Raw genomic sequence first — 23654 nt, forward strand, 5'->3', positions numbered from 1 at the left:
CTCCAGTTATTGGACACTTGGATTAATTTGTCATTGTGTCATCATCTGGGTTCTACTGGGTAACTGGAGAACATGAAACAATTATTTACTGTGCTATGTCTCTTATCACCAGGACAATTAGAATGAACTGTTGCCTTTTGCAGACTTTGCCTATAACAACTCAATTCATTCCTCCATAGGTATGTCTCCTTTTCAGGCAGCTAATGGCTACTATCCCACATCTTACCCTCCAGAACTCTGATTTCCACTGTTCTTCTCTCTTATGACTTTCTGGAGCCAAAACTGCAGTAGTAGATTTGGTGTGGCTTTCCATTAAATTTTTGTATTCTGCCCACCCATCTAAAAAGCTGGAGTCAAAGTTTCTTGACTCTTTACCAGTTGTACAACAAGATAACTCAGTGGCCTTCTATCTGCAATTGCCTGCTTCTATGAAGATTCATCCATCCATTCATACTCAACTGGTCACTCCTTGGTTACGAGGAGCCACCCTATCTTTGCATTCAAAATTTATCAGTCCCCCTGCTACTGGTGATTGGGGAAGAGGAATATGAAGTTGAATGTATTCTGGATTCTAGATGCAGGAGGAATGTTTGTAATATCCTACTTCAAAGGGTTATCCTAAATCAGAGAGATTGCAGGAGAGAGTGGCAAATGTGCATGCGCCACATGTTGTATACCAGTTCCATCTGAAATTCTGATCCCTATGACCTGGTGCCATTATCAATAGACAGAAAGCCCCAGGACAAAGGAGAGCCTTTCCTGCCCACCACATTACCCTCTCTAGTGTTGGCTGCTGTGCAATGGGAGGGAAGGGGGAACTTTCCAACTCTGTCAGATGCTTCTCTCCCAGACTTCTCAGCTGGCCTTGACAAGATGCTGGTCCCTGCAAGTGAGGGAGGGGGAACTGAGTCTGTAGCTGCTGCCTTTAATGTGAGTTACCTCGGGAACGATGTGTTTTAAGTATTTCTATTGTATTTTTAACCCTCTGTTACAGAGTCATATGGCAAGTGGGCAGCCATACACATTCAAATATTAAACAAACAACGCTAGAGCTGCTCTTCTAGATACTTTGCCCATTGTATGCAAAAGCTTAGATCCAGTACATAGATGTTGTTTATTTTCTTCCCCTAGAATCCCCTAGATTCCCATAATTACCACCTGAAAACTCTTAAGTGAAATTGTCCTAGAGTAGTTTTATCACTCAATTGTTGTTTGCACAATCAGCCTCCTATATGGTTAAATGCATCCATCATAAGTTACTGCTTGATTAGTGATCAGGTATTAATTCTGATCTGATTCGGGAGATTTGGATTACAGCAGCATGGCAGAAGCTTTCTTCTTCTTGCACTGAGAGCTGGTTTCTTATTTCCTTGGCCTGCCCCATCTTGATTGTGTAAATTTCCTGTTGGCTGTTAAGCAAGTGCCCTCCTTGCTGTTGCTTTGGGAGTACCTGTTCATGTGACTTGGCCCAAGCATGATATCTATGCTAATACTTGCTCGGTCAAAAGGGCAATTGGAACTACCCATTTTCTTAGGAGCATACAACTCTCAAAGAAGATTCCTGTGACTCTTATTCCAATTTACAAGCTCAGAAGAGTCATCTGACAAGCTCTTACTGGATCTTGCCATAAATATTGCAACATCATTTCTCACCAAAGAGATTGCCTGCTGTCGCACAGACTGTGTGGTTGAGAGCAGTAAAAGTTGAGTAAGCATTGCAGCTAACAATGAGTCAGTGTTTTAAGTCCAGTTCCAGGCTGAGCACTTATCTATCATACCCTGAATTTAATCTTTCAAGCTCAGGACTATGCCTGTTAGCACTTCTTGTCCCTGGGAATTAAACTCTGCATCCACTCATATAAATTTTTGGTTCTTTCCTTACTCCATGCATATTTGCACACATTATTAGCATGCTTCTTAATGGTGAGGAGAGTTCCCAGGAGCCCAGCTGAAACAAGGGAACACCAGGCCTGTATCTCTCCAGCCCTGTGCTCAGAGTCTTCCAACTCTGGCACTCTCCAGATGTATTGGATTATGAATCTGTGAGGAAAATATATCTTTGGGTGAAAGAAGCAAGTTTTTAGAGGCCTCAGACGAATGGGATCGCCTTAATAAAATTGAAACACAAAAGAATGTGCAGCTTCCTTGAAGCTGGTGTGAACTAGGCTGACTGTAAACCCCTTATCACAAACATCCCCAGGGGGATGCCTTCTTCCTGGCAGCTGTCACCTTGAACCAATTTGTTTCTTCCTCTCTGACACTATTGCTTTCCTTATAGATAGCAGTTGTTCTATCCTTGCAGACCGCAGACAAAAACAGGGGCAGAAAGTAACTTCAGAAGTATTGCTCATTTAGGTATGCCTGCATCATCATATGAATATGCATACGTATGCGTTCTTTTCCCTTCTCCTTCTTGTAGAACTGCCCTGAACCAGGGCATCCATTTTGCCTATGGGGAGTGTCTCCCACTAACCTTTGGCAGGGTCCCCGTCTAGTACGTACTGTCTAATAAACACTGCAGTGAAGCCTTGATTATTTTGATTCCACAAATCATCACTGCCAGTTATCTTAAGGTGATGGGAGCTGTAATCCAACACATCTAGAACATACTAGTTTGGGTAAGGTTTGTATACACTGATTGAAAAGATCCCTCCAGAAAGTCAGCTTTTTTTTCCTTTCATATTCCATTGCTGGCATAAGAGTTACTGTGCTGATGCTCAGATGTCAAAATTGACATGACACCTGTTAAAATTCTGATGCAAAGATAAGGTCCTAAAGAACCATAAACTAGGGTTCTGTAGATCTATCTTCTGTGTAATGCCTGGGTCCCAGTAGCAGTATTTGTCTCAGAGTTCAGGATCCAGAGCCAGAAGGGAGTAAGAGAGAGATTCCTTGGAACAAATGGATCTCTTGAGAAGAAAATCTGATGAGCATCTGATGAGCAGGAGGATCTGGTGGCAGAGGTATAAAAGCCTTTAGGGTGTCAACAAGCTAGCAACATGTCCATCACTTTTGTATTGTATCCTGCTTATCTGGTTCTTTGCCCTGAACCTCTTTATGCCTGATTCAAAATCTGTGTTTATCTGATCATAGCCTGTTTGCTTGAGTGTTGTGCTACTGATTTTTGGGTTGTCTCCTGATTCCACCCCTGCTCAGGAGTAATATGCTACTTCAGTCATCTGATTTATGATTATGATCTATTCTTGCCTCTGCATTTGCTGGATCTAGTACAGGACAGAACTTGATTCAGCACAACTTTCCTCCCACTGCAGAAGTTTCTCCGCTGCTAATGTAACAGCTGTAAAATGAAAAGTGGCAGAAATGCATTTCTTCCCCAGCCTTTTTACTGTTAATAATATTGATGTTTAACTATTGATTTCAATATGAAAATAGCAATTAATATTCAACATCTTGTTATTGTAAGCTGCCCTGAATAGGTGAAGATTAGCTTTGGGGTATGATTACAAGACTTGATTGCTGCCATTCTAGTACAGGTACCCCATAGCCACTATGTTCCATAACATTGTGTTTTCCCAGAATCTGATGGCAAAGTGAGATCCAACTTTAATTCCAATGGAAGAAGGGAATAGCTTTCCCCAGCTCAGTTTTTTGTCTTAAAAGCTTGCCATCCTCTGTGCTTCAAAAATCAGAAATCCTCAAGAAGTAGCCCCCTTAAAAGGAGAGTTTAGCAGGTGGGGCTACACATGAAGCCTTCATCATCTAATTTTTCCAACCTTCAAATGGGAGGCCTGAAGAAGAATCAGAATAATGTAATTACAGTGTTTGAAAGAGCCCTTTTGATCAAGGAGTCTTGTTCTGTCCAGGAATCCAAATTAAGCATTCATGATAGGTGGCTTCTACTTGAACATATCCAGGGAAGGGGAGCTCATCACCTCTCTGGGAAATTGCTTCCACTATAAATCTGCTCTTACTCTTAGGAGATTTATCTCTAACATTCAACCAAAAAAATTCTGGCCTGATAAATATTCACACTGTACCCCCAAATTTTGCCAAAGATCTTCCCAGGCACATTTACTAAAATAACTCCTATAGTTTTTGCACTCGTTCTTGCTACCTTTCCCTTTGTAAAGGAGAAAAATAATGGCATTCTTCCACTTGTCAGACATAGATGCATTTTCCACGCATGTTAAATAGGTTGCACAGCCACTCCATAAGCAAACACCAGCTGTATTTTAATATTTTTTTTCAGTTACACCATCTACACTTGCAGTCTTACCATTTTTCAACATTCTTGCAAAAGTTATGATTTCCTTCTCATCACTTTCTCTTGGACACTAACATTTATAGTATTTGTTTTAATTCCACTCTTCAATGTATCTTTGTTATTACCATACAAATCTCTAAAAGACTACTTCTAGAATTCTCTCACTTCAGTTTTATCCCAAATCATTTAATAATTTTATTTTTAATTCCATTTATTCTGTTGGGGGCTCCTTGTTTAACTCTCTACCTGCTTCCAAAACTTTTTTTTGTTGTTTCTTCAAAATTGTTATGCATTTTTCTCTGTCTTTTAATTTTGTTCTTTGCTATCGTTGACTACAATCTCTGTATCTTTTTCTCAAGATACATATTACATCATAGCTTCATTTTTTGTTGTACTCATTCTCTTGTGTGCATTTTTCCCATCCAGGGCTTCTTTCACTTCATCATTCCTCCAAGCATCCTTTCTCACTCTTCCTATTATAACTCTACACACCTGTCTGGTTCTCTGTTACACAACTCTTTTCATTCTGTTCTAAGCAGCTTCCATATCCTTCTTCCTGACATCCACTTTCCATTCATTCTTCACTAAGTTCCAGATGCTACAAGGTAAAGTGCAGTTCATCTTCTCATTAATGTAGCCTTTTACTTTAATGTAAAATATGAATTCATACGTTAATTATTTGCCTTGTCTCCCCCTTGCTGCCAGTCTTTGGAGTTTTTCCCCGAAAACATATTGTATCAATATGTATCAGCAGGATAGGTAATAAAGAAAAAGCAGGGGGATGAAGGATACAATAAGCAAATCAATTTGACTTAAGATTAATTGCCACGATGCTTGCTTGCTTATTTATTTATTTATTTATTTATTTATTTATTTATTTATTTTTTAATGATTAAATTTATATGGTTTTTATAAATACAAATGAATTTCAGCAATAGACTTGCTTCCACATATCTCTACACAACTTGATGACAGAAAGATGAAGCAATAGCTGATTTATTGTAGGTAGCCAAATGCCTTGGGGGCTCAACTTCATATCCCTTGAATCACAACATGAAGATGCCTCATGAACCATTTTAAATAACATGGTGTAACCTTTGTCTCATCCCTAGCCCAAAGTTAAAGCAGCTTAAACTCATATTTAGCTGTTCCCGTTTTAGATATGTTTTTCACTTTTCTCCTAATACAGTTTTTGCCATGGATGCTATCTTGCATGCTTCTTGACAATGTGATTGATGACATAGTTCAGGGTTAGATCTGCCCAACTTCTATTGGCTACTTTTTTAGGCTGCTCTGAGCATGCCCCATCCTTGCTCATTGTGCCCTGATTTTCAGGGCTCTTTCTAGCTTGGGCTGCAGGACAGGCTGGACACCTGGCATCCACAGTGCTTGCTAGTGACCAACCAGCACTTCTGGAAGTACAGATTTGGCCAGTGTTTCTCAGCCTTGGCAACTTTAAGATGTGTGGGCTTCAATTCCCAGAATTCAGAAGTCCACACATGTTAAAGTTGCAAGGTTGAGAAACACTGGATTAGGCATTACATGGGCTCCTTCTTTGTACAGATTTAGCACTCTGTTGAAACAGTGCTTGGCCTGATTTTTAAACATGGGTTGAATGCTCTAAACCTGTATTTAAAAAAACCAGGACAATGCTGTTCTATGCTGCTCAGAAAGCTGTTTTAAACCAGGAAAGAAACCTGGGTTTGGCCAAGTGTTGCTGGTTCTGATCCAAATGAGCACATTATACATTTTCATAAAATCATAAAATGTAAGGGTTGGAAGTGACCTTGGAAATGATTTAGTCCAACCCTGCCCAGTTCAGGAATCCACCATGACAGCATCCCTGATAGGTGGCCATCCAGCCTTTGTTCAAACACTTCCACTGAAGAAGAGTCTACCACCTTCCGTATTCCATGGTTGAACAGCTCTTATCATGAGGATTTTTTTTTTCAGATGTCCAACTGAAATCTGCATCTTTAACCCTAGTGTTCTTTGTCCTATATTCTGGAGAAAATTTGAGCATGTCTGCCCTGTCTTCCACATGACAGCCCTTCAGGTACTCCCATGTCTCCTGAAGTTTTCTCTTCTCCAGAATAAACACAGCCTGTGCTTATAACTATTCTTTATAAATTTCTTCCTTCCAGGCCCCTTATTATCTTCATGGTTCTCCTCTAGACACACTTTATCAATGTCTTTCCTAAAACGTGGCTTCCAGAATTGGATGAAATATTCCAGTTGTGATCTGAGCACCAGAAAATAGAGAAAACGGATGCCTGTTATTGCAGCCTAGAATTACATTTGCCTTTTTCTTCTTTTTCTTCTTCTTTTGGCAGATGTGTCACACTACTGCCTCATGTTCTGTTGGTGATCCACCAAGACCCGCAGAACATTTTCAGATGCACTGCTGCATAATATGCTCCCCCCATCCAATGCTCCCCCCATTCAGGCCTTTGACTGTTTTCTTTCCCAAATGTAGGGGGGTAGGGATTCATCATGAATCTCAAGACTTCCCTTTAAGGTGTTTACTATTCTCCCTATCTTTTTAATCCACAAGTTTGATCATATTTTCTAGATCCTTAACCAAGTCAATTTTCTGCTACTTCTGCTGACAAGCAATTTTGCAACTGTATATTTGACTGTTTTATTAATGGGGTGGGGAGCAGCAGCAACATTCTGCATACTCCATAAGCTATTTCCAAGTGCTGCTAATCGCAAGGCCAGAATTGGAGTCCCTGATCACTCAGTGACAGCCGCCACTCACTTGCAGCAAACTACACTTACAGCAAACTGAAGAATAAGCAGAGTAATGCAATTCCTCATGCACTTTGCTGTCAGTGACATATCACAGGTGCAGAAGGGGGGTGCTGGATGAATTGAGAGGAAGCAGCTGTGATATTGCTCCTTACAGTCCCTCCTCTGTGACCTGCCAGTCAGACTATTTTTGGGACACAGATCTAACACTCTTTCAAAAGAGCACTCAACCCATGTTTAAAAAACAGTGCTGTTCTATAGGACTTTACAGAGCTAACTTTATTTATTTATGAAGTAGGGCTCTTCCTAACATTCTTGTATGAATTAGTGGTTAATTTGGCAGGTATTCCAGCAGAGCTGTAACCCGCTAAAGATAGTTGTAAACATATATAGAACGATAAGAAGCTATCACGACAAACTAGAGAGGGTCCAGTAAGGGTTAAAGAGGAGTGGTTTAATCAGTTATGCTTGAACTAGAGTCATTTGAAGGGTGTGATGTAAAACTGTAATCTCCAAACCACAGGCTGCCTCGGGGCAGCCCCTTAAACGACAGTGAAATTTCAGGAAGGCTGTCTGGAAACTGTGGTTGAAGGCATGAAATCAGAAGGTTAAGCACTGGAGCCAGATTCTGTGCTATATTTTTCTAAAAGACTGACCTTTCTCTGCTGTGTGGGAAGGCCTGCCTGATGGAAACTGACTTCCAGGGGGAATGCTGCAACTGCAGTCATGATGAAAAAGAAGGCCAAGAAAGCCCAGGATGCAGCAGGCCATGCAAAACCCCAAAAAACTTGTGATTCAAGTTTGTGATAGGATAATTGAGTGGCTGCATTTCTAAAACATTCTGAGCCTATTTATTTATTTCAATATATTTGATTCGATGAATATCCTGCCTTTCCAGTAGCTGAAGCACCCAAGCTGGCTAAGAACCAATAAAATGCAGAGCACCAAACACCCCCCCCCCCCAAGAAATAACTTAAAATCAAGCATTAACAGTTAAAGGCCTGGTGAAGCAGATAGACCTTGGTGACTCTTCTGAAGGCAGAGAATAAGTGTGGAACATACGTGTCTCTTTATACTGTGCCTTCTTCGGCCTGGGAGCAACACAGGGAAAGGTCCTCTCCCATCTGCCAAGGAAAGACGCCTCTGTGACAGCAGAGGCATCTTCAGAAGAGCCTCTTCTGCAGATTGAATGCCTGTGCAGGTTCATAATGACAGATGGAAAGGTACTCTGACTCTAAGCCATTTAGGTCTTAACACCAGCATCTCAAATTGCATTCAGTGGCAACCAGTGCAGATCTTCCAATATGTTTCACCATATTTCGACATGTGATATCTGTATCTCGTACTGATTAGCAGCCTAGCTGCTATATTGTGCACCATTTTCAACCCAAGGTCAGTGCAGCAATTAGGGCGGCTAGATATTTGGCATTAGGTAGTCTTTCAATGCTTGACCTCTGTCCACCTTCACCCTTCAGCAGACTTGCCTTTGGTTTGCCTTTTTTATCTCTGTGACTCTGTTTCCTCTCCTGCAGAACTACTTATAGCAAGCTTCAGAAATAAGGATGATTGCTAGATGGCTGCAAAAAGTGAGATATTCTGTATCTCCCTGTTGCCATCTAGTAGTTATCTGGATTTTTGCAGCCCAGTATGGTAGCTCTACTTTCCTAATATCCTTTAGGATCAGACAGAGATAATAAGCATGCAGTTAATCCCCTGCCAGCTGCCCACAATGAAGAAAGCTGGAGTCCCATAGTGTCATTTGTCAGATTTATTGAAAGGAAGCAAGAATTAGGTTACAGAATCCTGAAAATCACATATGGGTCATGTAGTTCCCATTTTATGTAACATGTTAAGGCGGGACCTCTTGGATCCTCTTTTTAACTACCTCTTGACGCAGGGAAGGAAATAGATGAAGGAAACCACTTGATGTGCCCTCAAGCTGTTCTTCTTTCTCTTGACAGTTGCCAATGCAAATTTTAAGAGTTTACCACAGGCTTCCCTCACTTTATGCTAGGGTTACATTCCCCAAAAGCCTCACATAAGACACTGAACCAATGGAAAAAAGGGGGTTGTGGAGTATGGTGTCAAATTTTAAAATCCAAATGTATTGATCGATGTGCTCATAATTTTTAGAGCATTATTCTTAAACACTATGTTACTCATACATGTTTTCTTCCTTGTCTTGTGTCCTATGTACAGTGAAAACATATTCTCTATCCTTTCCACAGCTGGATATATAATGCATGTGCTCATCACGGCAGACAAAGAGGTAAAATGAATCACAGCACTACAAATTTTATTCACGTTCTTTGTTACATTGCACACGGTAGATTCACCCAGATTGAAAGCTTGTCCTGGGGCTGAGGATCCTTCACTAGCTTCAGTACAATGTAGTATGTCCAACTTGGTTTCTAGTGTTAGAGAGGTCCTTTTCTTTTTCATCCTGGGTAGGAGGATTGGACAAGATGTTGATGGCCATTTTGACCCCCATAGTAACAGTAGTAACTACTGCAGGAACAGAAGTAAGTGGAAGACAGGATGCACAACCAGAACAACTGCACAATATGATGGTTAATGTGTGAGTGAGGGCAGAAAAGGGTTTGGGGGGGACATGTTCAAACAATTTTGGCAGGAGGAAATCTTGGCATGTTTCTGGACCTTGGGCACAAATTGATGATGCTAGCACAAATTACATCATAATGATTTTTTCCCACATAAAGCAAAGTTTTGGATGAAAATGATCAATTACATACTAGCCAATTTGCATGAAGTGAATTTGCATAAAGTGAAGGAAACCTTTCCTAGGGTAGCTGATTTGCCAAGACCTGCTAATAAGAAAGCCAAAAATTCTACATGTGTATGTATGAGTTGGAGAAAGTTGTATATGCATGAGAGGATTTTGTGTGTGAGTATGTATGTATGTTCAGTGTTTACATACATATGCTTTAATCATAAAAGTAACACTAGATACTTAGAGCTATGGGGAGAGGTTAGATGAGTACACAGCTAATATTCACTCATATGGTTGTAGGAGTTTTTTGGTTTGGTTGTAAAAACCATCATTCCTCAACACTGCTCTTCCTTTTGTCCTCCTTTCTGAAGATATCTAAATTGCTTTCTTGGCAGCAGCTGACCTGGCACTAAAGAGCAGATCTTTTAAGTCACAGAGGTCACAGCTGCTGTCATCTTCCTGCCTTGGTTAGATTGCAACTTGAAAGGAAGAGAGGTCAGGAACCATCTGCTTCCTTTCCCTGCAAAAATCAAGGGCTGGTCCTTTAGCCTATCAGCCCTGCTGCCCAGGCATCTGCAGGGGGCCAACAAAATGTGTATCATGACCCAAATGACATGACTTACATGCTTTTGTCTGATCTTGGGATACAAGTATGGAAAGCAGGATTTGCAATATGATGTCACTTTGCATTTGCCATCATTTTTCTGCCATCAGGGAAAGCTGTGGATCAATATACCCTGCTGGTTATTATTCAGGGTTTGGTCTCACACTGTTTCCCATTCCCTAAACTTCCTTGGTTAGTTTTAGGCCATTTCCCCTCTATGATGTCTAGCATGTTCATATCATCACCCAGCCATCACTGAAATAAACTAAAATCTGTCCTTATTACTGTTACTTTGCCACAGTGATGGTTGGATGACTCCAGAAAGAAGCTGTTAAATTGTTCATGCAAAAATGGACTTAGCTATGGATAATTTGTGTGTGTGTGTCGTAATGTGTGTGTGAACCCAACTTACTTGTTACAGTTTTATTGCATGAAAAATGTATTTAATTCAGAAACAAAGTTGAGTATATTGTGTAAGCATGTAATACCCAACCCTTCTCCAGGGTATGGGTAGGAAGCATCCAAAAGGATTGAACTGAAAAGGATTCTCAGTTAGAGCTTTTTTGCTCCCCACCAAACAAAAGTCTCCACTGGGGATTTTTTTTTAAAAAAAAAGTATTTTGCTTTTTTAAAGTATGTAGTTCTTTGGTAAAGGCATTGGGGGGGGGCTGTAAGGGAGGACAAATGACAAAAGCAGCATGATGTCATCATGATGAAGCTCCACCCACTTTATATATGCATCATGACACTGCACACATTTGATAAAGGGGCCCAGCTTATATTATAACAGCATAATCGTGTTTTTGTTATTTTGACAAAAACCTCTAATTTTGCAGACACCTCTGTTCTGGAATTTCTCCGCAGAAGATTGAAAATTTAATCTTAGGGCAATGCCACACTGCAGCCTAAGCTATTGGTCTGCCATGTTGCTTCTGACTGTTCCTTAAGGCAACTTCAGACATTCCAGTCTAAACTGCAGTGGGCTGGCAATGGGGCCAGGCTGGTGCTCAGTTAAGACTATCGCCACCACAGGACCTGACTGCTCATTTCCTCTTGCCTTCCCATCCATGCAGAGGAGGCAAGTTTCACTGGCTGGCTTCTTTGCGGGCAGGTCTGCCAATGGCTGCCTTTTCCTTTTAGGGATTATTCCTCTTCACTGGTCCCCATGCCTTTCCTTTGCTTCTCCAGATGTTTGCACACAGGGATGCCTTCATGCTCCCTTCCCACATTATCTCCTTTGACACTAATGCAGAGCCTTTCTCTTTTCTCTTTTCATCTCTTATGGAACCACCAGAACTCCAATGCCACCAAAATCAAAGCAACAGAGAGCAGGCTGCCTCTTGGTTCCGGTGTTCCTCTGCAGGCCCCTCGAAACTTTATAAGAGGAAAGAAGTGATAGTTCAGCTTCATAGAAACGAAGTAGCAAGGTTCATACCTTGCAACATAAAAATGTAAAAAAGGAAAGGAAGGGAAGGGAATGTATGGAGTACCATGAGCAGGAGGTGGGAAAGCAAGGGGAGCATGCTTCACCCAGCCCATGAGGAAACAGGCAGAGTGCCAGTGGGGAGATGAGTGGGCTTTTAGGATTGAAGATAATTCATTAACTTAATGTGGTTTGATCCACCACAAGTTTATTAAAAATAACCAACTGCCAACCAGCAGAGAACATAGCTGCCCAGCCACCCAGGGTGAAATGGCTGCCCAGAGAAGTAACTAGTCACTAGAAATGGAGGGAGGTTTCCAGGTACTGCACTAGAGCTGGAGCTCCAACTAGAATGGAACAAAGGGCTGGAGACCAGGGTTGAGGGCTGGAGACCAGGGCTGAGGGCTGGAGACCAGGTTGAGGGCTGGAGATCAGGGCTGAGGGCTGGAGACCAGGTTTTATACAGCTTGGGTAAGAAAACAGTTTTGAAGCAAAGCTGGAAAATGTAGGGGTGGGGTTGATTTGCAATGGGCTGAGTGGGAGGAGGATGTCATCTGTTCCTGCATCAGGAAGCTGTGAGTGACCTGTGCTGGCAATGGGCCAAGCAGGAAGTGCAGACCTGCTGTGTCTGATAAGCAGAGAACAAATAATACCTAAACTGATCACTATTTGGGATATTTATAACTGCCCTGTCTTTGGGATGCCTATATATAAATTTAAACCAATAATATTAACATAATTAGGAAGTAATACTTCATGCAAATGAACTCTTCCTTTTCATTTAAGCCTGCTAGTTTAGCACTCTTCAGTCAGGCCAACTAATGGATACAGGTCAGTACTAGTCAGAGGCAAAGCTAACTCTAGAGCCTCAAAGCTTCTATGACTCATAACCACAAGGCAGTGAAAATGTTCAGATTGCACAAAATTAAGAAAGAACCTGGCTTATGAGCTTAGTTTGAGAGTCAAGTAGTATTAAGAATTTCAACACCGAAAACCTCCCTTGCAGCTCCCTTTTCCTTCTTCAACTCTGCAGATTGGAGATAGAGTCCATTTCGTCTGGCAACTAGCAGGAGAAATTTGGTCTCTCAAATAACAGATTTATGAGTAGGCTCCTTCCACCCAACCTGATGTATTTGCAGCACTGGATATGTAGTTATAGATTATTCTAACACCAACCTTTCTTTGTGCATCCCTGTCTCTTCTTTTCATGCAAGTCCATCCACCTTATTCTTTCAGTTCCAGAGACCCCAAGATCATGATTTTTCATTGCATTCATAAGGATGAGAACAGATGTGGTAAAAGTGTGGTTGCTTGCTGCGTAATCCTGCCTTAGCAAGCCAAGGCTTTGATGTGTATTCTTTCTTAGAAGTTAGACTAACTTACTCCTGAGAAAACCTGTTAACAACTAAGCTGAAAAGATCAATCAGTAAACATCCAAATCCCCACGGAAACCTGTGACCAGATTATGGGCATCTTAGTCTTCTAAGTTTCCATCATCTGGTAACTAGAAGAACAAGCACAGATGGGGGAAAATGAATAAGATGGGGGAAGGATTGCCAGCTGATCCAGTATAATCAATTCTTCTCTGTAGGATAGTAGCTTTGTTTACCAAAAATACTAGGCAATGTTGTTTGCTTTATGCTTTGAAAAGGTCACTAGCTGATTTCTGCAGAACAAGATGCTGGATAATATAGCTACTGAGCAGGATGGGTAAGAAGGACTTTGTTTCCCCCAGAAGCCTATTGGAATGGGAGAGGAAGAGAAAGTTCCATCATGGCTTTGTTCACTTTTAGCTTTAGCTAAAACACCCCATCCCAAACATGTAATCAGGAACAGGATACATGCAAAGGAATATGTCCCTTGACATAAGAAAATGTCCCACAGTCTTGCTAAGAGGTTAATTATGTGCCATCACTTGGTATCAACTCTTAGTGACCACATAGATATATTTTCTCCAGGACTTGCTAAGAGACTGATTGGAAAAATGGCAAGGGAGGAAATGGGGATGTGGGAAAGATTTGCAATCTCACCTCAGAATCCAGGACAGACAAGAGGCATCCTCTAAGCCAGGTTCCCCAACTTGGTGCTCTGCAGATATGTTGAGACTACAACCATGTCCTGGCAGTTGCAAGCTCCCACCTTGCAAGGCTCAGACTTGAGTCTTGGGAAAACTAGCAGGCATCCATACCTGAAGCTTAGATCCTAGGACTCAGAGGGTGGAGCACACCAAAAAGTTAGGGTCTTGGCACCACACTGTGGGTGTATGTGAAATAGATTGTTAAGTATATCTCATTTCCAAAACATGATTTTTTTCCTTCTTTTTCTCATATGTTTTTAAGGACTATGATATGCACACCCGAATATATCCTACAGGTACCCATCTCTTAGTCTCCTTCATGTGCCAGAAGAGATAGGTGTTAAAAGAACATGCAAAAATTGGCAACATAGGGAAGATAGGTTAAGTCATGCTCACAGTACAATGGATAACTCTGTTTCAAGCTACACCTATGAGATATTGGGATATTATCTCTTTTAAAAAAAAACTCTGCAAATAGAAACAAGCTAATCTATGGGCTTTCTGTTGGCAAGGAATTTATTTGTTGACTACAGTATAGATTGCCCTTTGTCATAAGACTCAGGAAGTTAATAATCATAACAACAGAGAAAACAAGCAAAATGAAACCATTACCATAAAACTATTTTAAAAATCCTTCAAATCCTTCAAACGTATTCAGTAAATAATAAAACATTAATTAAAAAAGAAGAATCTTTGCAGAAAGGAATCCACTTCCAGCACCCATCCCTGTAATGTGACAACTTATTATTCTCAAAGGGCTCTAGAATTGGGAATACAGGGAAACTTTTCTTTAAAAAAACGGTCCTGTACCTGTAGTCTACCCCATTCTACTGCCTCCTTTTCCAGTGTAGTAGATGCCAACTGGCAATTCTGGGCATGGCAGGACCCACTTTGACACCATGTACTTATGTGTTGCACTAAAGGTCATAACAGACATATTCAATTAAGCAATACCATTCCTCTCCCTCCATCTTCTGCTGGGGAAGTCCTAAATGTTGATGTAAAAGGAATTTACATCCAAGTACCAAGTTTAGGCAATGCACAAACTGAAGACTTTCAAAATGCAAGCTATTAAATAATCACATCTTACATCGCTTGAGGCTTTGACCTAAACTGCTCTCTCCAGAGCATCAGCAAGTATCTTTGTATCTTATAGCCACTGTGCTACCTTACAGTCTGTATACTTACAGCTTGACATTGAAGTTTAGTGCCAAATTTGGACATTAGAGGGTATGTGGGACTGCCACCAACCCACATCAATGTAAAAGACTGTATGTGTCATGGCTTCACCTTTCCCTGTTTCCTGCACTACACACAATAGCAACCAATGAACTCCAGTGAACTGTGAAGAGTGATTTCACTGATGTCAGGCATGCATAATGTGTATAGCGTGACCTGCATTCAGGTTTTCAAAGATGGAGCTCAAAGCAGGCTTTCAAAAAGATCTTTTAACCTAAATCTAAATAGACCTTGATCAGTTTAGCTTCAGCAAGATCACAGTGTTCTTCTCTTCAAACTTCTCTAATATGGTGACCACCATATGTGTTGGACTCCAGTCTCCATAATACTCATCCAGAATGGGTTTGCTGGCTAAGGATTACAGAAGATGAAGTCCAAAGTATATGAAGGGCAACAGTTTGAAGAAGATTTTCAGATCCTATCCATGTATCATACTTTTTAGTATAACCAGAATTACTAAAATGTTGAGGGTGAAGAGCTTTCAGAAATAGCCAGCAAAAAATATATACCTGTCACAACAGCACAACAAACAGAAAGTACACATGAACAGCCAGTTAGAGCCACATAATGTTTCTAAGATTCAACAATAAAACTAAATGGATTTTCACATATAACCTCCACCTACAACATTAACATATGTGCTCTCACGTATACGCCATACATACAATTTTTGCCATGTATTCATCCAATGTGACTGCCTTAATGTCTGAATCTGTTGCTTTTCTAATACTTTCAAATGCATTCAGAGACAAATCTTGTCATATGTGACTACGTCATAATTTTATACCTATTTTCCCTACACCTATTGCTATTGATATCAGCTTGGCCACTCTCAAAAGATCAACATTATGTCAGCCTTGTGTAATTCTCACAGACCACAAACTATCAAAATGTTTGTGATGAATGAGGTCTATTGAGGGGCGTGATCATGAGCTAACATATACAATTACCTTATGCCCAGAGAAAAAGGGCTATGTAGTTCAATGAAAAACTCAAAAACGTGCACATTCCTTTTGTGGTATTTTAGTTGGTCCTAATGGACTTTTTGCCCAGCTGTGGAAAAAGAGATTTGGCTTCAAAGTGGAGGCTGTTATTTTGATACAAGATGGTGGTGGGAACCAGAATACACAAATATTCTAAATCCCACCATCGAAATGATCAACTTCTTCCCGTGCAAATTAGAGGTTCTTAATGAAGAAATCCAGGTCTCAGACTTCTGCAGCATTCCATATTACATGTATCACCTGGCTCTAGTGTTGCAAGCCAAGTCTCCCCTGAATGTCTTGATGAAACTGAGTGTCAAAGAGATATTGGTAGGATGGTGAGCAACCAGTGGCAGCATCATGTTTGACAGAATTCACCTATAAGTATGTCACACTGCTTGTTTATCTTTCATTCCCAAGCTAGCCTGATACCCTGAGGTGTGGGAGAGAACACTGAACCATTCCCTGAACTGAAGTAAGATATAACAGTCAGACTGGTCAACTGATACAGGCAGAACAGATTTTACTTACTGACTTATTTAAAAGACTTATATAGCTGCTCATCTTATGTACCATCACTCTAGGCAGCTCACAGAACAATAAAAACATAAAAGCTATAAAAGCCACAACAAAATTCCTGATGCCCCAAAGGCAACAGCTCCCCACATGTCCACATTCAACTGCATTGGGCTCCAGCCTCACTCAACCCCAGCTCTTGTGGGAAGAGCCAGCTCAAAGCCTTCTGGAAGGCTAGGAGGGTGGGAGCCTACCAGATCTCAGGGGGAAGAGTATTCCACAGGGCAGAGGTCCCATGAGATGACAACACTTAAGGAAGGGACCTGTAGTGCACCCATCCTATCAGACCTAGTGGAATGGGCAGATATCCTCCAGAAGAGGTGGACATGCATATGAAAGATTCTATCTTAACCCTTTGCTTCAGGCAGCAAAATTTATACAGGGCATCTCAGTGTGTGACTCACTGAGGGTAGTAAATAACCCGCCTCATCACCCAAGTCAACCATTCTCCATCGTGCTCTGGTGGGGATTTGGTATTGTAATAATGAATGAAATAGGTTTTACAATCCTGAAGTCTACCCACACCTGCTGTAAAGGATAGACAGATGCTACTAAGGGAGGGGTGTAAATAACAAGCATTGCAAGTTTAAAGAGAATTACTTGCATTTTAATTTATGTTTTGAGAACTTCCCAAAAGGAAACATCTGTCTGAGCTTGAGGCCTCATGGACAGATCATGTGAAGAGAGACTGCAAATAGTGGTCTATTAAGTTTCTAGAATGGTATTGAGTAACTGGTCTTTCAGTAATCTGCAAATCATAACAAACTGGGAAAAGATTTGAGAAATGTTGTAACGATAGCACATTCTTGAAGCTTAACCCAATCGCACATTACTTTTGTGGACCAAAAAGAATTATACTGCTAGAGAATTAGACCAGAAATGGGTGGCCTCAGCTCTATTTTTATGTTCCTAGAGCTCTCTCAAGATCAAGCTGACAAAATCTGACTGAAAATCACCAACTTTGGATAGCATGATTTTTGGCACTGAGATAGAGGGGAAGCAAAATTAAGGATAGATGTAGGTGGATTAAACATCTGTTAGAACTGGCAAATTGCATTATGTATTTTTATATTTCCTGCAGGAATTCAAGGCACTCTCTTCTCTAGTTATCTCCACAACATACTGATGAGATAAGTTGGCTGGAGAAATAGTGACTGGTCCAAAGTTTCTATCTCTGAGTGTAGATCTGAACCTGGATAAATTTCCCCAACCTACAAAAAAGGATTAAAAAGAGTCAGTATGATATAGCAGTTAAGATATTGGACAGAATTAGGGGGATCCAGATCAAGAAGACCCTCAGACAGGAAAATTCACTAGATGGCTTTGGGCCAGTCTCTCTCTCTCTCTCTCTCAGCCGAGCCTACCTCAGAATTGTGGGGATAAAATAAACAGACACCTTTCTGTGTAAGTATCATGAGCTTCTGGAGAAAAGGCAGACTATAGCTCAATCAATCAGTCAAATAAGTAATATAGATAGCTTGTTGGTGCTGTTACTATTTCACCATTATGTCCTTTGTGCCTTTGGAGATAGAATTAATTTAAAAACGGTGACCCCCATTTGTCCATCTCTGTTGCTGTATTCTATCAACCTACTATTCTCTTTATGGTGTTAGACCCTCCCCACAAGATGGACTACCTTCAGCTTGAAGGCTTCTTGCCTACTACCCCTTTCAGCCATTGGCTTCATTGTTTAGTTATTCTCAAGCTGCTTCCCATACACACAATCAAGAAGTTTCCATCCTGTAACTTAATCCCTTATTAGTTTTATCCTACCTACAAGGGTGGTGGGCTCTCTCTGTTCACCTGAGCCTAACCTTTGCCTAGGTTCACAATTGTTCAATTTGTAAGTATCTTTGGATATGACTATTACATTCTCCGTGCTCATTTTGTCCATTTCCCAATAAATGTAACTTCTGTTACACAAATAGACAACACAACACAAATACATATGGTCTACTGAAATCCTCTCTCCCAGTCTGTGGAATTATCTCATTCCTTCTTTTGCTTGTTCTGGTAATTGCAATTAAATGAAAAGTCTAGATGCATGAAAACAGAAAACATATTATTATACTAAGTGTATTTTAGACTGAAATGCAGACATGTAGAGTATTACATTTCAGTTGCTTAGCCTGAAACAGAATAGCATTTAGTTTCACTATTCTGACTAATCTCATGTCTCCACATTTTGAGGGATATGCATAAAAGCCTCTTTCCAGTGTGTGTGTGTGTGTGTCTATACATAAATATATACAGATACATATACATACACACCCCATATTTTTCTGCCGGTGTGCTGACATTTAAAAACCCAACAAATATCCTCTTGTTTTTGTTGTTAATGTTTATTAGAAGGCAAACAATTACTTGGCCAGTCTACCGGCAATCAAGGTCAGCTTTTGGATTGGCCGGCATTTAGAGCGTGGCATTTGGGGAAGACTGGGGGATAATATGAATGCTCTTGATTTGGAGCAGAGTTTTGTTTTGCAGTGAAGACAAAGAAAAGCCAAGTGAAAGGTAAAGTGTATTGGCACGCTCACTGATGTAATCCACAACAAAACCTGTGCATTGCTGGAAACATGAAAGCTACCCAAAAAGTTCTTTTTTTTTTTAAAGTTTGGATTCTTTTCTTTCAAATCCAATATCTCCCCAAATTACTGCACAGCACCACCGCTCAATTGCACAAAAGAACGCGCGTGCATAAAATATGTAAAAATTACACATACACAGAGTATTTCACGATAGCTCAATGTGATCAGAAGTAGGGTTGTTTTGCTCAAGCTGGAGCAAAAGGCATTAAGGAGCAAAGAGCAACGGGAGTGGGCATTTTTCAAGAGAACCAACCCTATAGGTCCCATCCAAATAAATAGCATGCCAGGTACTTTTTCTTTCAAATTGGCCAATAAAAGAGGCCAATTTAAGCATCCTTTTTTGCTAAAAAAAAAAAAAAAAGGACTAAATACTAAACAAATGCTCTTTGTAAGTGATTAATTCAACTCTGCCCCAGAAAGGGCTCAGCTAGGGACTCTGACAAAATCCTCAAACTTCTCAAACAGAGATTACCCCTTTTTTCACCTACAGCTTTCCCCCGCAGAAATCAGCCTTGCTTTGTGCCACGACTCTTGGGTGGGTTCACATGACCAGTAGCAAAGGCAACCTTCTTGCCTCCCTGCCTGAGCAGCCCCTGCAATTTCTCACCCGCTGGCAGCTCTAGTTATCTTACTTTACTGCAGTGTTTCTCAACCTTGGCAGCTTGAAGCTGTGTGGACTTCAACTCCCAGAATTCCCCAGCCAGCATGGCTGGCTGGGGAATTCTGGGAGTTGAAGTCCACACAGCTTCAAGCTGCCAAAGTTGAGAAACACTGTCTTAATGTGTTTCCTTAGGCAAACTTTCCTGCCAGAAGTACTTAGAGCCTGTGGGATTATGCAGGTCCAGCATACAAGCCTTGCCAGGACAATTGGTCTGATCTTAATTAGCTTTCTAGAATGGCAACTCCTGAGGGAGGGAATTATATTGCAACCCTGAATTATTTAGAAATTGATCCTTTGGCATTTTTAATAGGCACAGAATTGTGTTGCACAGCAAATAATTGAGAAATGAATAATGCTACCATGTCTACCTATCTACCTACCCCCCTACTCTGCTGCCCTTTTAATTATTTGAGTGTTCTTGGCTCGAAGAGCAGGTGGCAGCCGCAGCCAGGAGGGCTTTTGCACAGCTCTGGGTTGTGTGCCAGTTACGCCCTTTCCTGGATCGGGATGCCCTTCCAACGGTCACTCATGCCCTTGTTATCTCCCAGATAGACTACTGCAATGGGGCTACCCTTGAAGAGTATCCGGAAGCTTCAGCTGGTCCAGAATCCAGCCACATGAGCTATTTTTGGGGTCCGAAGAAGGACCCATATAACACCTTTGCTTCGTGAGCTGCATTGGGTACCGGTTTGCTTCCGGGTCCAATTCAACATATTGGTTATCACCTTTAAAGCCCTACATGGCATGGGGCCAGGCTACCTGAGGGACCGCCTCTCCCCCACGATTTCAACCCATCCCACCCGATCACACAGAGAGGGCATGCTCCGGACCCCCCCGGCAAAAGAACTCCGACTAGTGGGTCGGAAGGGCCTTCTCTGCTGTAGCTCCTGCCCTTTGGAACATCTTGACCCCAGAGGTGAGAGAGGCCCCCTCACTCCTGGCCTTTCAGAGGGATTTGAAGACCTGGCTCTGTCATCTGACCTGGGGCGGGGAGGGAGGTCATCAGAAATGGGGTTGGCTAGCCCCCTAGAGGCCTGGTGTTGCTTCCATCGGCCTCTTGGGTTTTTTCTCCTCCTCCCATTTTGGGTAAATCTGTTTTTCTCTTTCTATAAATTTTAATTTTGTATTTATTTGTTTTAATTGTTGTAAACCACCCAGAGTCCCCCATTGGGGGGAGATGGGCGGGGACAAGTCTGATAAATAAATAAATAAATAAATAAATAAATAAATAAATAAATTTTCAGATATTCTGTCACTTTTCTAGACATTCCTGCAACAAAAGAGGATAGCCCTGTCAGAATTCACACTACGCTGAGTGTCCTTAATTTCTCAGTGAGCATTTCTGCACTAACAACTGATAGTATGTTCTTGCAGTGCCAATATCAATTCTATCTTCATTAGCGACATATCATCTCAACCATGGCTAGATATCACTATAAACTGGTAATGCAGACATGTTTGTGCTCCTCCCCACCTCCTTGTTCTGGCTTCTTCATCTCATTTTACTGCCAGAGGCAAAACATTAAGATGTTTCTCTATTATGTACAGAAGCTGACTAGACTGTAAATCTCTTCAAACTGATTATTTATTTATGTGATTGATATGGCCACCCAACCTGCATATCAGTGACTCTAGGTGGATTAGATATAGTTAAAAACATAAAACAAAGCCTGTAAGAACACAATCACCCCCATTCCCACCCTCAACATAATATAACTAAGGCAATCACAATATATTCCAATTCAAAATAATTCCAGGACAGTCTCCTCCAGTATTCTAGTCCAATTCCTGGGGGAACAACCAAGTTTTCAAGGAAGGCCTTACAAAAGGCGAACAGAGTTGAGACCACCCAGATCTCTGAGGGGATGGTGTTCCAAAGGACAAGCGCTGCAACAGAGAAGACATGCTTCCTAGGTTCTGCTAGATAGCACTGTTTCATGGAAGGGACATGAAGATGCTTCCTCTGCCTGAATTTGTGGGACAAGCAGAGACAATTGGAGACAGGAGGTCCTGAAATTAAGAAGGAACATGACTGCAACACTTGCCTCTCGCTCCTAACCCCTGAAGCTGTTCCAGGAAGATACCCTGATTAATAGTATCCAAAGTCATGCTTACAGCTCTAAGGACCCTGTCTACTTACTCAAGATCCACAGGCTTGAACTCTTGCAGGTATCCACTCCAGAACATTCCTCAGTCAACTCTATGGATCTACACAGTCAGAATCTAACAGAGTGGGTTCGAACAACTTTATCTGACAGGTACTTCAAATAATCTTCACAGAAGCCCTGCAGATGTTCCTCCAGCTCATCTTTCACAAAAAGAGATCAGGTGATCTCAAACATGGCCGCCAGATGGCTTTCTGCAGAAAAGATAAAAGTGGAAATATAATTTCATTTTGTGACTGTTATTGCCACGAGATCATCCTTAAGAAAGGCTGTTGCCCATGATCGATCAGATTCACTCTTTGTCTTCCTCCAGTGGCAATCTAGGTATCTCCTTTGCCACTACATCTCTTGGAGTTCCTCTGAAAACCAGGGGGGTCTGTGTAATCCATGGAAAGGCTATACATGCATGGTTCAATCCAGAGCTATTGCTGTGCCCTCATTCCAGTCAGAGACCAAGGTCTTTGTCAAACTGTGCCTCTGAGCCTCAGGAATAACCCCAAGTTCCCTCTAAAGTTCCAAAGGGCCCACATTGACCCCTTCTATTACATTGTAGATGAAGGAGGACTTATTAATGGGTTAGTGCTTCCCACATCATCTGAGGAGGAACCTAAGGAGTGTTTATTCTTTGTAACCTGTCATGGGGCTTTTAGTTGAGCAATAATTTAGTAACAAAATCACGTAATCTGCTTAGTCTGCTTTTTCTAACAGAAAGGCTCACTCCTCAGCTAAGTCCTGCTTCTGTTCTTTCTGGGTTCCACCAGGCCATATAAAATACTGACTCTTCCCTCTCCTGTTCACTGATTGGAACATATTTTGCTGCAAGGGGGTGCTTTCTCTTACAGCATCCTACCACTTTTCTAGACATCTGCCTCTACCATTACTTAATGGTTACACCAGCCTTAGTTAGCTTTCTAGATAGTGATGGCAATGGCAGTAGCAGCAACTAAAGCTAACAGCAGTGGTACTTTGCTCAGAAATGACTAGCCAGAGCTTTTGCAACTATACAGCAAAGAGGTAAGGAAAAAAACTCACGTAATATGGCAAGCTAAAAAGCTCAGCAAACAAGCATGTGCATACTGCCAGTTTATCCCCTCATATACTGTAAGTTGCTAATTAAGCAAGCTTTGTGCCTTACTATGTCATGTGAAATGACTTTGACATTTTCTGGAAGCTTGGACTTGTGCCTAAGGATTGTTACAGATTACTAGTCCTGGTTTCCAGAACCCAACATGTGGGGTGTTTCAAGTTGGAATGATACAGTACACCACAAGGCTTGGTTAAACAGCAGTGTGAAATGGGAGGAGGTAAAATAGTGGCTAACTTGCTCATTAAGTGAGCTTTTCAGCTTCTGGTTTTATACAAGCACAACCCAAGTGAAGGGTGATTGAGCAGAAAAGAAACGTAACACTTTGTAATAAATTGCTGACCAGTGAACAAGTGATGGAGATCAAGTACTGTACATATACATGGCAGTTTTTAGTACCCATGTAAAGATTGATACCTGCGTTTTTTGGCTGTAAAAAAGTGACTTATTTATCCAGGTGAAATCTGTGCAATTTCTGATATTACTAAATGCAGGGTTGAGTTTTTTGAGTACTCATATTTATTGCTGTGCCTGGTATGAAGTCTGA

Source organism: Python bivittatus, unplaced genomic scaffold (genome assembly GCF_059951505.1).
Source record: "Python bivittatus isolate LINGU-HERP-01145 unplaced genomic scaffold, Pbiv_v1 ctg000580_np1212, whole genome shotgun sequence".
In the NCBI taxonomy this organism is placed as follows: Eukaryota; Metazoa; Chordata; class Lepidosauria; order Squamata; family Pythonidae; genus Python; species Python bivittatus.